Here is an 18034-nt window from a genome sequence, read left to right as displayed (position 1 = left end):
TCACAGAGCTGAGGAAGCAGCGGTGGTCAACTGGGGCTTAGAGTTTGTGGATGTGAGGATATATTCTGGTCTCTAGAGAGGGGCCAATATTTTGCAACAAGAATAATTCATATTAATTTTCCACAGCCTGAGAAAATAGTCTCAAGAGCATTTGATTCCATTTGCTCTGATGGCAGCCTCACTAAGCAACCTTCTGTTGGCTAATTTGGTTTCCCAGGTAACCTGAAGGGCATTCTGGCTTATTATGAATCAGTCCTTGAGAGTGTAATTAAAGAGGTTTTAGGAACACAGTCAAGTCAGGTTTCTGTACAAGTTGAGAGATCTGGGCTGCAAATCTGAGGTCCAAACTCCATTCCTGGATGGCTGCGTGGAAGGTCTGCCAGGTCAGGATTTCTGAGCGCTTTTCCTAGCTAATTATTAGCACTCTGGTGAGGGTGAAAGGCAGAGTGAATGCTAGAGCCAGCAGGCACTGTGGTGAGGGAGAAAGAGACCTGCCAGAAACTCTAAGGGTTAATCCTGAGACTCACTGTGAGCCACATTAGTCAGAGTAGCCTTGGACCCTAAGATTCTCACATTAAGGAATCAATCCAGGAGATACAGTCTGATATAGGGAAAGGTGTATGTTCAGAATCATTAAAATGTTGTTTATAATATTGGAAAAATAATCCACTTGATACTACTCTCTGTGTGTATATGGGGCATATGTACCTGTGAGTACAGGTGTCCGTGGAGAGTGGAAACCAGAGGCATCGGATCCCCTAGAGATGGAGTTACCAGTGGTCATGAGCCACATGATGTGGGTTCCAGGAATCTAACTCAGGTCCTCTGCAAGAGCAAGATGTGCTCTTAGCCTCTGAGCCATCTCTCGAGCCCTATATTTATTCTATTTCTAATTATGTGCGTGTCTGTGTGGGTTTCTGCACATGAGTGCAACACCCATGGAGGCCAGAAGAGGATTCAGATCTCCTGGAGCTGGAGTGGCCAGTGGTTGTGAGGGGCCCCACGTCAGTGCTAGGTGCTGAGCTAAAGGGAGTTTGGGTCCTCTGGGAGAGCGGGACGCACTGCTACCACTGAGCCAACTCTCCAGCCCCTTCACTACTCTTTGCTCCTTGGTCTCTCTCTTCCTACTTGTCCTTGTAGGGCAAAGCTCGACCTGGGATCAACCCAACAACACACTCACCCTAGGAGAATACTCAGTCATGGATATCCATGTTGCTAGAGGAGAAAAAAAAAAGTATAATTCTGGCATATTAGTTTGCCAGGATTGCTACAGGAAGGGTCCCTGTTTTAGTTAGGATGTCTTTTGCTGTAAAGAGACACCATGACCACAGCTACTCTTATAAAGGAAAACATTTCCCCGAGGCTGGCTTACAATTTCATAGATTTAGTCCATTTTTGTCATGGCAGGAAGCATGGTGGCAGGCAGGCATGGTGCTGGAGAAGGAGCTGAGAGTTCTACATCCAGATTGGCAGGCTTGAGCTTCTGAAACCTCCAAGTCCACCCCCCAGGGACACACTTCCTAAAACAAGGCCACACCTACTCCAACAAAGCTATACTCCCTGTGAGTCTCTGGGGACTATTTTCATTCGGACCACACAGTCCTCAAACGGAGTGGTCTGAACAATGGAAATTTGTTTTCCTTCAATTCAGAAAACCAGAAGTCAGAACAAGGTGCTGGCCAAGCTGGTCACTTCTGAAGTCTCTCTCTTCTGCTCTCTGCCTCTGTGTCTTCACATACGTGATCAGTTTTCAACCTTCTTAAAAATGTAATGTATATGGCTGTTTGCTCACAAGTATGTCTGTGCACCACCTGTGTGCCTGGTGCCCACAGAGGCCAGAAGAGGATGTCAGATGCCTGGAACTGGAGGTCCAGATCATTGTGAGCTGCCCATGTGAGTGCTGGGATCCGAACCCAGATCCTCTGCAAGAGCAGCAAGTGCTTTTAACCACTCACCCATCCCTCCAGCCCCTCAGTTACATTCTGAGGTCTTGGGATTAGAACTCGCACACAGCGGTCTTGATGCCACAGTTCGGTTGATAACAGCTGCTCGACTGCTCTCTAATTTTAAGGCCAGGAGCGTCGCTCATCTAGGTTCCAGCTGCCCAGGGGCGCCACACTGCATTTCCCAGCAAGGCATCCTTCTGAGCTCCTGGATGGCTGCAGCAAACCTTCTCTCCCCTGGTTTGCAACACTGTTCCTCCTCATATTTCAATAAGAAGTAGGAACCCTGCTCTGCCACTACCATGGTCTCCAGTCTGGAATTCTCCTTCCCCAAGGACAACGTGTCCTTGCTCCGCTCTGACCAAAGGCCGACCCTGTCTGCATTCTGTGTCGGTTGGTGAGTTTTGGGTTTTTTTGGTTTTTTGTTTTTTTTTTCTTTTGTTTGTCAATTTGACACAAACTCGAGGCATCTGGGAAGAGGGAAACTCAATTGAGAAAAGACTTCCTTGAGGCTGGCCTGTAGGCGAGTCTGTAGGGCATTTTCTTAACTGATGTGGACCGGGCCACTGTGGGCAGTGGCAGCCCTGGGAAGGTGGTCTTGCGTTGTATAAGAAAGCAAGCTGAGCATGCTGGGAGGAGCAGGCTGGTAAGCAGCACCCCTCCACAGTCTCTGCTTCAGTTCCTGCCTCCATGCTCCTGACCTGACTACCCTCAGTGTGCCCTGAGAGTTAGAAAAAGAAATAAGTCCTTGCCTTCACAAATTGCTTTTGGTCATGGTATTTTATCACAATAGAAACACTAAGACATCTGTGTTCCTACCCTTTCCGGCTCCTAACACATTCTTTTTTTCTTTTCTTTCTTTTTTTTCTGATTTTTTTGTTGTCTTTTTTTTTTTTTTTTTTTTTTTTTTTGCAATACAATTCAGTTCTATGTATCAGTCACGGATTCCCTTGTTCTCCCCCCTCCGGCCCCCCTCACCTTCCCTCCAGCCCTCCCCACAGTCCCACCTCCTCCAGGGCAAAGCCTCCCCTGAGGATTGAGATCAACCTGGTAGACTCAGTTCAGGCAGGTCCAGTCCCCTCCTCCCAGGCCGAGCCAAGCGACCCTGCATAGGCCCCAGGTTTCAAACAGCCAACTCATGCAATGAGCACAGGACCCGGTCCCACTGCCTGGATGCCTCCCAAACAGATCAAGCCTTTTGTTGTCTTTTGAGACAGGGTTTCTCTGTGGTCCTGGCTGTCCTGGAACTCACTTGGTAGCCCAGGCTGGCCTCGAACTCACAGAGATCCGCCTGCCTCTGCCTCCCTGAGTGCTGGGATCATGCCGCCAGGCTCTCCTAACACATTCCTGCATTCTCCGTGTTGCTCTCTCTGTTCCCTTGGCAACCGCTGCACTCCAAAGCCTGAGTCGTAAGTCCCCATTCCCCTCTCCCACCCCACAGCCTCCTCAGCACGTGCTGTTCTCTGTATGGACAGAGCTGTCTGCACTGCGTTTCCCCTCCACATCATGGTGCTCGCTGACTTACTCCGAGTCTTTGACTGTCGAGATCATCCGTGCTGCCAATCACTGCTCCGCTTCTCTGAGTCCCACCCCTCTATTCCTTGGCTGTGCCAACCCACAGACTCCTGCGTTCCCCTCCGACACATTCGTTTTCTTTGAGCTTTCATGACATATACCTCCTGTCTGCTCTTTACCCCACCTTGGAGCCTAGCCCTAGGCTCTTTGCTGTTCGTCCTTTGTCCAGTCTGACTGAGAGGTGTATGTCCTCGCAGCCCTTGTCATCTACTTCTGATTGCTCTAACTGCTCAGCCACACGGCCTTTCATCCCGTTCCTCCACACTACTTCTTCCAGTCTCGGGACTCAGGTGTAATGTACTAGACTTTTCTCCCGTACAAAGAAAGCCCTACACAGAACAGCCCTCCCCGGACATAATATGTCACATTGGCTCCATGCATCTGCTACGAACTTACTCTTGGCCTTGAACTCCTGATTCTTTTGTTTGTTTGTTGTTGTTTTGAGACAGAGTTTCTCTGTGTAGTTTTGGTGCCTGTCCTGGATCGCTGTAGACCAGGCTGGCCTCGAACTCACAGAGATCCCGAGTGCTGGGATTAAAGGTGTGCACCACCGCCGCCCGGCAAACTCCTGATTCTTACAGCCTTACCTCCTGAGAGCTGGGTTACAGGCCTGCGGCACCAGGCTCTCCCTTCGTTTCTTTTCCTGTTGCTGAGCTAATACTCTGACAGGAACAGCTCGAGGGAGAAAGGGTTTGTTTTAGGTCATAGCTGAAGGCACAGTTCATCCTGGCAGGCAGTCCAGACACCCGGAGATGAGGTCCCTGGACACACTGCTCCCACAGTCGGAACCACAAGTGGTTGCTCTCGCTGTAGTCCCGAACTCGGGAGGTTGAGGTTTGAAAGAGAAATGCCTCTCATAGCCGTGTGTATTTGAGCACCTGGTCCCTAGTTCCTGTACTGTTTCCTCCCCCACAGTACATTTTCGGGGGAGGGGTGGCTGGACAGAGCTTAGGAGGTCCAGCCTCCTGAAGGAAGCGCATCACTGCATGGGGACAGGGGAGCTTTGAGACTGTATGAGTCTCTATTTCCAATTCACTGGCGTCTCTGCTTTGTGCTTGTGGTTGAGACTACGCTCTCAGCTTCCTGTTCCGGCCACCACGCCTGTTGGCTGCAGGTAAACACTTCTCTGGAACAGTAAGTGCAAATAAACTCTTTCTTCTATACCTCCACATGGTACTTTACCACAGCAACAGAAAAGTAAATAATACAGGGAGCTAAGGCAGGAGGATTGCCATGAATTTAAGGTCAACTTGACTATATAACAGGTTCTGGGCTAGGCTGGGCTACAGAGTAAGACCCTATTTTAAAAAAGAACAAAAAAGGGCTGGAGAGATGGCTCAGAGGCTAAGCACACTGCCTGCTCTTCCAGAGGTCCTGAGTTCAATTCCCAGCAACCACATGGTGGCTCACAACCATCTGTAATGGGATCTGGTGCCCTCTTCTGGACTGCAGGGATACATGCAAACAGAACATTGTATACATAATAAATAAATCTTTAAAAAAAAACAAAAAAAAATAACAATAACCCTCCCACAAATATTCAGTATTGCCTTATTTTGTCAACTTTTGAACCATTAACATAACAGTTATTGCTGTAAAATAAATTAATTATTTTATATTTAATGATACTACATTTAGTTAATGTTCGTTTAGATTATGAGCCCGTTTCCCATTTCTTTCTCCATTTTCTCATATTGCCTATCAGTCACTCCTTCTGAATAGCGTTTTCTTCCTGAAAATGTTTGTACCTTGCCAAACATTTATCTGGTGGGCCATCAGATGGGTGAGCAGGTAGAGCTGCCATGCCTGACAACGTGAATTTAATCCTCAGAACCCACGTGATGGAAGGATACTGACTCCTGCACCTTGTCCTTGGACTTCCACGTGTGGCAGGCACATACTCAGCATGCACAGTTTTTTAATTAGATACGAAAATTGATTGATGAAAAAAATGTAATCAACAAGACCCTCTTATCTTGCTATCCTCTTATTTATTTTTCCTTCAGTGTTGGGAACCTGGTGTCAACCCAGGGCCTCCTGTATGATAGGCAATTGCTCTACACTAAGGCACATCCCAGCCCTTCTCATTATCCTTTTGTTTTTGTTTTTGTTTTTTTCCAAAACAGGGTTTCTCTGTATAGCTTTGCACCTTTCCTGGAACTCACTCTGTAGCCCAGGCTGGCCTCGAACTCACAGAGATCCCCCTGCCTCTGCCTCCCAAGTGCTGGGATTAAAGGCGTGCTCCACCACAGCCCGGCTCTCTTTATTTATTCTTTTACGGTGGCTTAGCTGATATAGGAGACAAGGTTCTCCAGAGAAAGAACCAACATTCATTCTTTCTCTCTCCCTTCCTCCCCTCCTTCTCTCTCCCTCCCTCTTCATCTGCCATGTAAGTCACAGGTTCGTAACCCAGAAAAGCCAATAGTTTACTTTCAATCCAAGTCAGAGGAACAGCAAGTGCAGGAGCCAGGAAAAGACAGTGTTATCAGTTTTTTGTTTGTTTTGTTGGTTGATTTTTTTCAAGACAGGGTTTCTCTGTGTAGTCCTAGTTGTCCTGGAACTTGCTCTGTAGACCTGGCTGGCATTGAACTCAAAGAGATCCGCCTGCCTCTTTCTCCTGAGTGCTGGGATTAAAGGTGTGCGCCCCACCGCCTGGCCCAATGGGCCTGACCTTATGCAGATCTTGTGTAGTCATCAGAGTGGCTTGATTCAAGAGTGCAATGGCCTTAAACTTGTGTAGCCAAGGATGACCCCAACCAAGATCCTGCTCCTTCTGCCTCCCTGTCCCAAGTGTGGCGATGACGGGTTTGTACACCACGCCCTACTCGGACACCACCTGCTTGTAATGTTGCAGGGAGCCACAAGAAGCAACAACCTTTGTTGTGTGGGGCGCAGACACCAGCCAGTACCTTGGGGTGTTGCAGTAGCAGGTCTTTGCCTCCACTGTCTCACATTTCAAGGAAGCTGAGGAGGCCACAGGAGTTCCCGGTGACTCTGGGACAATGGGAATGGCTTCACTTAAGGAACAGTCCTGTAAAGGAAGCAAAGGAAGCGTGCTCAGTGGGAGGTGGTGTCACACACCTTTAATCCCAGCACTCAGGAGGCAGAGGCAGGGGGATCTCTGTGAGTTTGAGGCCAGCCTGGTCTACAGAGCAAGATCTAGGACAGTCAGGGCTGCACAGAGAAACCCTTTAAAAACAAACAAAACAAGAAAGAGGGGGTGGGGAAGCATGCTCTTTTAGGGCTCCTGGGCTGCTCTCCCCTGAAAGTTTCAGTGGTGTTTTGTTTGTTTGTTGTTGTTGTTTTGGGTTTTGTTTTGTTTTTTGTTTTTTGAGACAGGGTTTCTCTGTAGCCCTGGCTGTCCTGGAACTTCTTGTAGACCAGGCCTGCCTCTACCTCCTACGTGCTAGGATTAAAGGCACGTGCCAGGACCACCGGGCTCGCTCTTTGTAGTTGTGGCCAGGGCTGGCATGGGAACTTAAGGGTACTTTTAGGCACACAGTCTTCTTTTACCTCTCTATGAGCCTTCCTTAAAATGTGAATCCCATTCTCAAAGTTGGCAGCTAGGCCTCCAGCCATCCATCTGTATCTCAAGTGGAAAGGGGTAAAATTAGAGTTCTAAAACTAAGGTAAATGATGGAAAATAATTGAGGTTCTCTGAGTTAGCCTTTGCGCTGCTTAGCTGTGTGTGTTTCTTTGTTTATTTTGTCAACTTGACATAGCTAGTCATCTGGAAGGAATGAACCTTAATTAGGAAAATGCTTCCATCAAGGTGGCCTGTAGGGACTCTGTGGAGCATTTCTTGATTAGTGTTTGAAGGAGGAGGGTAGTACCATCCCTGGGCAGGAGGTTAAGAGCACAGCTGTGTGAGGTGTGGGGAGCGAGCCAGTAAAGACATTCCTTCACGGCCTCTGCTCCAGTCCTTGCCTCCTGGTTCCTGTCCTGACTTCCCTCTATGATAGACTGTGATCAGACATGTAAGCCAGATAACCCTTTCCTCCCCAAGTTACTTTTGGTCATGGTCTCTATCACAGCAACAGAAAGCAGACTTGAACAGAGTGGATGTTGTCTAATGAAGTGGTGGACTCAGGACCTATCCCGCCCTCAGGTCTGCTGTGAGTTCTGCTTTTTACAATGTGTGGGATGGCAACATACCACGGTGCATGTGTGGGGGTCAGAGGATGGCTTTGGAAGTCAGTTCCCACCTTCCACCATGCATGTCTTAGGGATTAAACTTAGGTGGTCAGACTTGGTGGAAGCACCTTTACCCATTAAGCATCCCCTGCTTTGTAACACATAAGGTATGGCAAGTGTTTGGGGTCACTGTGTTGTAGAGCCCTAGGGTGCTATGCACCACCTGTGTGCTGTAGAAGGCTGCCCTGGCTGTGACGACATCACCTGTGTGCTGTAGATGGCTGCCTTGGTAATGACATCACCTGTGTGCTGTAGATGGCTGCCTTGGCTATAACATCATCTCCCTGGTAAAGATCTGTTCTATGAATGTCTACTGTTCTTCACAGGTAATCATAGCTATTTCCTAGTTGATGGGAAGTTTACACTTCTTTTTTATGACTAGGAAGCTGCAAGATGGTTTGTATTTCACTGTGATATCTTTTAAATCAGGACTTCGAGAATATTGTCTACTAGTCCTCCAGATTGTCAGCTCTTGTCTTTATGTTTTTGTTAGACAGGTTGGTATTTTATTGTAAGCCCTGGATCCTATGTCCCTTAAAAGAAAACTTGGGGTTAACAAATAAAGTCAGGATAGTAATTATTAGACACAAGGAACACTGACAAAGCCTGGGACAGATTTCCTCAAGTCCTTCAGGGACTGATTGTGACCAAGGGGGTAAAGATGAAGCGTGGAAAATGTCACAATAGGAGGAACATGCACATCTGTGACGCTGGTTTAAGAATTTCACGAGTCAGTCTACCAGATAAAAGGGGGCTACACTCCTCCTGGAATAAAAGTAGAAAAAAGCCACAGAGGGTACCTGTAGCGTGAATTCTAATTTGTCTTAATAATAAAAACCTATGGCATCCAACTTTGGGGGCCCAAGTTAATGAAAAAGCCGCTTGCCTGAGGCCTTGCAGCCACCGGCCCAGGCCAGAGCTGCACGTGGCTGGAGTCTGTACCCGCCGCTGGCTAAGGTTTTCTTTTCTTTTCCTCGAGCCTATGAGTGAGTTGGGATTTTTCTGTTACAGCCTCTCTGCAGCAAACTCCACACACAGGCGTTTGGGCTCCAAACGCTGCAGGAGATAGCTGCTTTCCTGTGTGTGTATGTGTGTGTGTGTGTGTGTGTGTGTGTGTGTGTGTGTGTGTGTGTGTGTCCCCGTCCCGTGTAGATGGCTGGCTCTTTGGCTTCTTCTCTCCCAGTGGGTTGTGGGCTTTCCCTGGACTCCCTTCTCAGGCTGCTGCCAAAAAGCAGCTGCTTTGAAAACCCACTCGGGCTTCTACTGTTCTACGCAGAAGCAGTCAGCCTCACATCTGAATCATCATCGTCTACAGATTTGGTGAGACAATTGGGAATTCTTAAAGGGAGGAATTAGTTAAAAGAGTTTTTTCCCCACATTAAAAAATAGGAAACACTATTACAATGGAGGGAGTTATATATCTGTATGATAATATGCTGGATGGTTTGAAAATGGAGCAATTAAATGAGAGGATAATTAATTTAGATGGGATTTACATAATGTTAATTATAAATATTATGTTTGATCATTTTTGTTTTATCATTTAAAAAGTTGGTTAATATGAGTGCCAAGATAAAAGTTTTAGAAAAACTTATTAAAACAGATCATAGAGATACTCAGACCCAGACAGAGGAATTTAAAGGAGAACCAGTCTCAGCATTATAAGGTTAGAGAGGAACAGCCTAAGGTTTTCAAACAGCCAACCTTAATTTATCCGGTAACCTTACAGGAACTGCCAAGTGATAGCTATCCTCAAGGCTGTGTAAGAGCTGAATGGACTCCTGTGCAAATGTTAGATTTGAGGAGATTCAAGGAAGTGATAGTCTCATATGGCATGCATTCACCTTTTGTGAAGCAGACGTTAAACTCATGGTCAACTTGTAATGGAATTATTCCTCAAGACTGGAGAGACTTTGTTGCAGCAGTCTTGGAGCCTGGTCCTCAATTACAGTGAAGGACCTGGTGGAAAGATGAGGCTAACACCATTGAACAATGAAGTAAGGCTAGAGGTATGGAAATCTCCCAAGACCAACTTCTTGGAGAGGGAGATTATGCTAATGTCGAAAGGCAATCTCTATATGATGACCACACCCTGGCTTTATGCTGTGCAGCAGCCAATCTGTGGGACAGAACTGTAGCTGGAATGTTTCTCAGTCCTGCCTGGCCCCTTGGTCCAGACAAAACTCTCCCACCTGAGGGACCGCAGATGCTTATAAAATAACCACTCAGGCCGGGCGGTGGTGGCGCACGCCTTTAATCCCAGCACTCGGGAGGCAGAGCCAGGCGGATCTCTGTGAGTTCAAGGCCAGCCTGGACTACCAAGTGAGTTCCAGGAAAGGCGCAAAGCTACACAGAGGAACCCTGTCTCGAAAAACCAAAATAAATAAATAAATAAATAAATAAATAAATAACCACTCAGAGGCTTATATTAATTACGGACTATATGGCTTCCACTTCTGGCTAGCTAGCTCTTTCATCTTAAATTAACCCATTCCTATTAATCTAATAGGATTAATTATTAACAACACATGGCTGTGTTGTTACTGGCCTGTGGCATCTTGTTGCTCCTTTGGAGGTAGCTGGTATCTCTCCCAACTCTGTTCTTCTCTCTCTCTTTCTTCCTTATTTATTTATTTATTTATTTCGAGACAGGGTTTCTCTGTGTAGCTTTGGAGCCTGTCCTGGAACTCACTCTGTAGACCAGGCTGGCCTCAAACTCACAGAGATCCGCCTGCCTCTGCCTCCAGAGTGCTGGGATTAAAGGCATGTACCACCATCGCCCGGCCTTCTCTCTTTATCTTTGCTTGGATTTCCCAAATGGCTGTAAGCTTTCTTGCCATAGACCAAAACAGCTTTATTTATTATCCAATGGGAGCCACACATATCACAGCATACAGAAAGACATCCCACAGCACAGAATTGAAGAAGTAGGAAAGAAAACTGAGTCATTTATTAAAGTTATACAGGGCCCAAAAGAAACCTTCACTGATACCTTACAAAGATTGACTTCAGCAGTAAATAGAATGATACCAAATTTAGAAGCTAGACAAATAATAATTGAATCTCTGGCTTTTGAAAATGCCAATGCACAATGCAAAAGGCTAAAGAGGCTGTTAAAGGCAAGATCAGCACCCTTAGAGGAATGGATCCAAGATACAGTCAATATTGAATCTCATAACTATGATAGTGCTTGGATAGGAAAGGTGAGATTTCCAGAGGTTTAAAGATAAATTGGGGGGAGGGGCGGGAAAAAAAAAAGATAAATTGGAATGTCAGGTGTTTCAATTTTGGTAAACAAGGTTACCTAAGAAGGGACTGTAAACAGGGCATTCCTAGAAACAATGTTTCTTCTAAACATAATCCCAACAGAATGCACCCCTTCTGTATTATGTAGAAGGTGTGGTAAAGGCAGGCATTGGACTAATGAATTTAGATCAACAAGGAACAATCAAGGTAACTCTTTGTCATTGTGAAACACCTAGAGGGGCCTCTCACAGGCCCCCATGTCAAATTCAGTTCAGTCATTTCCTGTCATCGTGGAGGAAAACTCTTTCCCAGAGCAATTAAAGAACCTAATGCCGCCAGGCGGCGGCGGCGGCGGCGGCGGCGGCGGCGGCGGCGGCGGCGGCGGCGGCGGCGGCGGCGGCGGCGGCGGCGGCGGCGGCGGCGGCGGCGGCGCACACCTTTAATCCCAGCACTCGGGAGGCAGAGCCAGGCGGATCTCTGTGAGTTCGAGGCCAGCCTGGTCTAAAAAAAAAAAGAGGTGATAGTTCATCAACCAGTGTGACCATTCAATCTACACTAACTTATAAGACTTACAAATGCTTTTCATTTGATCATATATAACTTGCCAAAAAGAAACCTCCCTTGGGGCTAGAGAAATGGCTCAGTGGTTAAGAGCACTGGCTGCTCGTCCAGAGGACCCGGGTTCAGTTCCCAGCACCCACATGGCAGCTCACAACTGTCTGTAACTCCAGTTCCAGGGTACCCGACACCCTCACACAGACATACATACACTAATACACATAAAATAAAAAAATAAAAAATTCAAAAAAGGAACCTCCCCAAAGGTAAGGTTGGAATAGGGTCTCGTTTTTGTCTTTCACGAGAATGAAGGCATCCAGCTAAGGAATCTGAAGAACACTGGACAAATGAGACATGTGAAGAAAAAGGACAAATCATAAAAAAAAAAAGTCCCAAGAAAAAGAGTAAATTGGCCTATTAGTATATCACATCTCCAACAGGATAAAATTTCATAAATCTTCCCAAATGTTTGTTTCTGTTGTTCTCTACAGACATATAATATAGTCTTTTTGTAGTCCCAGTCGAATTAAAAATTAAAGATGGCTTTGGAGATGAAGTGTGGCTCTCTCCTTCTCTAAACCCAAGCATGCTTGTTAAAGTAAAATCCAAAATCTCTGTCTTATGTCAGAAGAGCCACCTGATATGGGACAGAAGAAAAAACAAAATTCAGAATTATTTTATTGCCACTAATCTCGTAATCCTTTGGTTTTATTTTGACTCTTTAAAGCTTTTCTTAAGGTATAAATATTATCTCAAAATTTATAAGATTAATATATATATTAAACTTTTTGTCATGATATTAATGGTTATATAAAGTACTAACTAATTCTAGAAAAACGTTTCATCTAGCCTCCTATACATGATTTCAGGTTTGAGTCTCTATCAGGTAACTAGGAATTAAGTTTTTATACTTTGGATGTACATAACAAATATTGATCCTTTAACATCTTTGAATTCTGCTGCATATGACATTTAAAATGTTTAAGATTTCTGCAGTGAACCATGACCACGCCTAACAATGACCTTTGAAGTCTCCAAAAGAATGGTGGGGCCCCACAGTGATGCTTCCACATGGACTTTGATAATGCCACTAAGCTGACGAACACCACCCAAAGATCAGCTTTGAATTACAAACCACTCAGGACAATTTGAAAGTGGCTAGTTGAGATGATCCAGCTTCACAGATTACTCCAGCCAGGACTTCAGACAAGCCCTGCACTTTCCCATTACACAGAGACTGGACAACAAATGATACAGCTACCTCTCCCAGGATTTGACAATTAACCCAAATTTTTCTTTTCAGGATCCCCTAAAGATGCCATTGCTCCCAGACAGCAGAGAGTAAATTTAAGAACATGATGTCCACATTCCCAAGAGGTGGAGTGGGTGGTTTTTGGTCATTCAATGGTATGGATATCTGTCATCATTTGTGGGGTTGGTTACAAGTCGTTATTGATAGTGGTCAGGAAAAAAGCTGAAAAAAGGAGATTAGATTCAGAGTTCCTGTTTTAAAAAGAAAAATGGGGGATATAGAAATGATAGGATAGGACTGGAGAGATGGTTCAGCGATTAAGAGCACTGACTCTTCTTCCAGAGGACCTGGGTTCAATTCCCAGCAACCACATGGTGGCTCACAGCCACTTGTAATGAGATCTGGTGCTCTCTTCTGGCCAGCAGGGACACATGCAGGCAGAACACTGTATACATAATAAATAGATTTTTTTAAAAAAAGAAATGATAGGATAAAAAATTATTGAATCTACTTTTAAAAAGTAGCTACTTGTTTTAAATATTTTGCATTGATATAGATCTTTGTATATTGATACAAAGTTGAGATTATTTTTGTTAGAGCATATGTTTCTAATCTTGTTCAAGGTATTGTACCTATACAGCTCATTTAACGATGTTATACAAATTTCTAGTTCTTCAAAGTCATTATTACAGCCTATTTAGGATAATAATGGAATGTAGGTTAGTAATTAGTCACCTATGACAATTGAACTCATAGTCATATTAGGTATGTTATCAAGGTCAAACAGATATATTTTAGATAGATCATCTTCAGACACTTCAGAGATCTACAGAATATGGCATTTAAGATGTTTTAATAACATAGGTTTTTTTCTTTATGACACTGAGACATGTCTGCTCCTGGCAGCACCAATCTACTTCAGAGAAGATGATGGATATCAAAGAAACTCCATATGGAGTTTACTTCTTTGTGGCAAAATTTACCCACTGGGCAAGAAAATTTCCTTGCCTTGACTGCTGACAGTATGCTGTCCAAAATGGACAAGCAGGACACAAAAGAAAGGACTGCCAAACTTTGCCAACACAGGGTAGGACAACCCTTCAGAAAATCCTGCTTCACAGATAAGACTGTCAGACATTCTAGGCCGGTAGGCTGAAGATGGATGCCCCAACGTTGCAAAGGAAACTTGGGTGACTCTCCGGATAGCCAGCTGTTTCTGTTATTTTTCACATTTTTTGGAAGTCACTTGCTTGCACTTCCTGATTACTCAGGAATATTATATCCTTCTCAGGTCTCTAATGGAGTTGAAGACTTTATAGTTATAGTTTTTTTTTGTTACCAGATTCAGAAAAGAAATTCACTAAAGAGGTGTAAAATGTATAAGGTTGAGAGACATTAAAAGATAATTTTGGTAGCCGGGCGGTGGTGGCGCACGCCTTTAATCCCAGCACTCGGGAGGCAGAGCCAGGCAGATCGCTGTGAGTTCGAGGCCAACCTGGGCTACCAAGTGAGTTCCAGGAAAGGCGCAAAGCTACACAGAGAAACCCTGTCTCGAAAAACCAAAAAAAAAAAAAAAAAAGATAATTTTGGTAATGCAAGTTAGACTAGAAAGTGAATTAGGTACAACCTTTTGGATTCACCAAGATAGGATAGATAATAGAGTATTTTCTCTGAATTTGTCAAATGTTTATGGACTAGACATTATGGATGTAATTATTGCCTGTATATATTGTATGCAGTTATTGTACTTATTGTATATAGTTTTTCTTATATTATTTATAACTTTTTTATTTAGACAAAAAAGGGGAAATGTGGTAATACTTTGTTTGTGCTCTAACAAATAAAGCTTGCCTGGAGATCAGAGTGTGGAGCTGGCCACTAGAGGCCAAGCAGTGGTGGCACACACCTTAATCTCAGCATTTGGGATCACATGCCTTTAATCCCAGCACTTGGGAGAAAGAAACAGGAAGTGATATGGCTGGAAAGAGAGAGGAAGTGATAAGGCGGGGTAGAGACAGGAGCTCTGCCTTTTCAGTCTGAGGATTCCTAGAGGTAAGAAGTTTCACAGTTGCTGGCTGCACTGTTTCTCTGGTCTTTCAGTTTTCGCCCTGATGTCTGACTCCAGGTTTTTATTATTAAGACCAATTAGAATTCACACCACAGGCACCTGGATTTGAACCAGGGACCTCTTGAACTGCAGTCAAATGCTTTACCCCTGAGCTATATTCCCAAGCGTTTGATAGCTTCTTGTAAAACCGCTTCATGATCACTGACCTCTCCAGCTGTGCTATGGCTGGGTTGTCTTCTGGGGACTATCCAAGCCGTTCTTCTGCCCACACCCCTGCAAGGCTCAGATCTGCTCCCTTGCCTGGGTGTTCCCACCCACTCACACCCAAGCACCCCTCTCCAAGAAGCTTCCTCTCTTTCCTCACTGTTCCACTATTGGATACGAAAGCTCTCTGGTCATGCTTTCTACTTCCTTTGCGTCTTTTCCCACGCCCCACTTGTTTTGGTTTTCTTTACCAGCGGCAAAGGCCTAGGCCATAGAGGAGGCTGTTGCAGGGCCTGACCAATGCCAGGAGAGGCATCTGGCCCACTATGTTGCAGTCTCATAATAGGTCAAAGTGGTGTATGCAAGAGTAGGGCCAGATGTTAGCAGAATTGGAGAGCCTAGGGTGGGCATGGAGACTGCTTGCTTAGGGCCTTGAAGAGTGCCTACTTTAGTAAATGTTCTACTATTAAGCTGAGCTTGAGACACACCTCCAATCCCAGCACTTGGGAGGTAGAAGTGGGAGGATCGGGAGTTCAAGGTCATCCTTGGAGTCTTGGTTGGTTGGTGTTGTCAATTTGACACAAACTAGAGTAACTGGGAAGAATCCCAACTGAGAAACCCTCCCTAAGATTGGCCTGTAGGCAAACGTGTGGGAAATGTTCTTGACTGATGATTGATACGGGAGGGCCCCGCCCACTGTGGGTGGTGGTGGTGCAAATCAAATGATCCTGGGATGTATCAGAAAGCAAACTGAGCAAGCCAGTAAGAAGCATTTCTTCATGGCCTCTCATTCCGTGCCTGCTTTCAGGCTCCTGCCTTGACTTCCCTCAGTGGACTATAACCCAGGATATGTAAGCCAAATCAACCACTTGCTCCCGAAGTTGGTTTTGTTCAGTGTTCTATCACAGCAATAGAAACCTAACTACAACTCTTGGCTACCGAGGGAGTTGGAGGCCAGCCTGAAGGGCATGATAAAGACTGCCTCATAAAAGAACAAAGAGTCGGGAGGGCAGTGAGAGGGCTCAGCAGGTAAAAGCACTTGCCCCATGCACAGTAAGAGCAGCTGCTGCTCCTGCAGAGGATCCAAACACCCTCAGCAGCAGGTCCACAACCACCTGTAACACCAGCTCCAGGGGATCCAGCACACGTGAGTGCATACAGAAAAAATTCTAGCTTGTTTTGTTTTGTTGAGACGGGTCTTCACTGTGTAGCTCTGGCGGTCTGGAACTCACTATGTAGACCAGGCTGGCTTCACTTACAGAGATTTGCCTGTCTGTATCTCCTCAATGGTAATGTCATGCCTGACTAACTTTTTTTTTTTTTTCTTTAAAGAAAATTCCTAAAAGGTAACACCAGAAGAAGGTAGAGTTCTTGCTGAAGATGGGTGCATGATTGGATGGGACTTGGGAGTCAGTGAAGGGTGAAGAGCTTGATTAGATGCTGGTAATGAGCAGGTTTCTAGGGTGATTCCTGCTACACTGACGTGGCAGAGTTCTTTGCCAAGGCTGATTTTACAGTGGCATGCACAGATGGGCCTGTCTGTAGTTAGGGTCCCTGGGAAAGCTGGGACTGATGTTCTGCTCTGAGAGGTAAGGATCTCTGGTCAGCTGTTGCTTCCAACAATTATCTTCGTACTGCCTCTTAAAACACCTGACTCACTGACCGCTCTGATAGTGCAGTGGGGCTGTACATCTCTCTCGAGATCAGCTGGCATAGTGTAATGCTTTGTCATGAGAGTGCAGTGGGGCTGTACATCTCTCTCGAGATCAGCTGGCATAGTGTAATGCTTTGTCATGAGAGTGCAGTGGGGCTGTACATCTCTCTCTAGATCAGCTGGCATAGTGTGATGCTTTGTCATGAGAGTGCAGTGGGGCTGTACATCTCTCTCTAGATCAGCTGACATAGTGTAATGCTTTGTCATGAGAGTGCAGTGGCCCCAGAGAAGGAAGAATCCATGTTCCTGATGGCAGTGTGCTTTCTTGGCAGGTTCCTGCAGCAGTGGCGCTGGTGGCCAGGGACTGGACCAGATTGCAAGGATCGAGGAATGCTTACGCAAAGCAAAGCGGGAGAACAGACCAGAAACACACTGCTAAGACTGCCGGTGAGCCTCATCAGCGAGGGTGCCCAAGGCCCCCAACTATTAAACACACTTCTAAGCCGGTGAGCCCTTTGTATACCCAAGGTGCCCGATTATTGTTTGGGGCTTCCTTTTATGGGGTTCAAGAGAAGGAGGAGCTGGCTGTGGTGGTGCAGGCCTTTAATCTCACACTATGGCGGCAGAGGCAGGTGGATCTCTGTGACTTGGAGGCCAGCCTGGTCTGTATAGGGGGTTCCAGGTCAGCCAGGGCTACATACTGAGACCTTGTCTCACAAAGAAGAGAGGAGTTTGTTGCTAGGGCTTTAGTTTGGTGGTTCTCTGTTTTGACTGACAGGCTTGGATGACTTAAGCCCGTGCTTACTATATATGCTCCATCCTATAATACATCTAATTTTAACCATATACACACCCACTATAAATAGGCATAAGATGGCCGAGCGGTGGTGGCGCACGCCTTTAATCCCAGCACTCGGGAGGCAGAGCCAGGCGGATCTCTGTGAGTTCGAGGCCAGCTGGTCTCCAAAGCGAGTTCCAGGAAAGGCGCAAAGCTACACAGAGAAACCCTGTCTCGAAAAACCAAAAAAAAAAAAAAAAAAAAAAAAAAAAAAAAAAAAATAGGCATAAGATGATAAATCGGGGATTTTCCCTAGAAGTCTGCCTTATTGCACGTGCACCTAAACCCTGGAGTTCCCAGAAGTGTAATAGAAGTGAGGCATTATGGAGGAGTGGTTAGGTTTTTTGTTGTTGGTTGGTTGGTTTGTCATTTGACACAAACTAGAGTCACCTGGGAGGAGGGAACTTCAATTGAGAAAATGCCTCCATCAATGGAACCAGGCAAGCCGGTGGGGCATTTTCTTGCTTGATGGCCCCACAGCGGGGAGGGCCATCCTGGCACA

This window comes from Peromyscus californicus, unplaced genomic scaffold, assembly GCF_007827085.1.
Source record: "Peromyscus californicus insignis strain IS unplaced genomic scaffold, ASM782708v3 Scaffold_6__1_contigs__length_162567912, whole genome shotgun sequence".
Classification (NCBI taxonomy): Eukaryota; Metazoa; Chordata; class Mammalia; order Rodentia; family Cricetidae; genus Peromyscus; species Peromyscus californicus.
Note: the sequence above shows the minus strand (reverse complement) of the source record.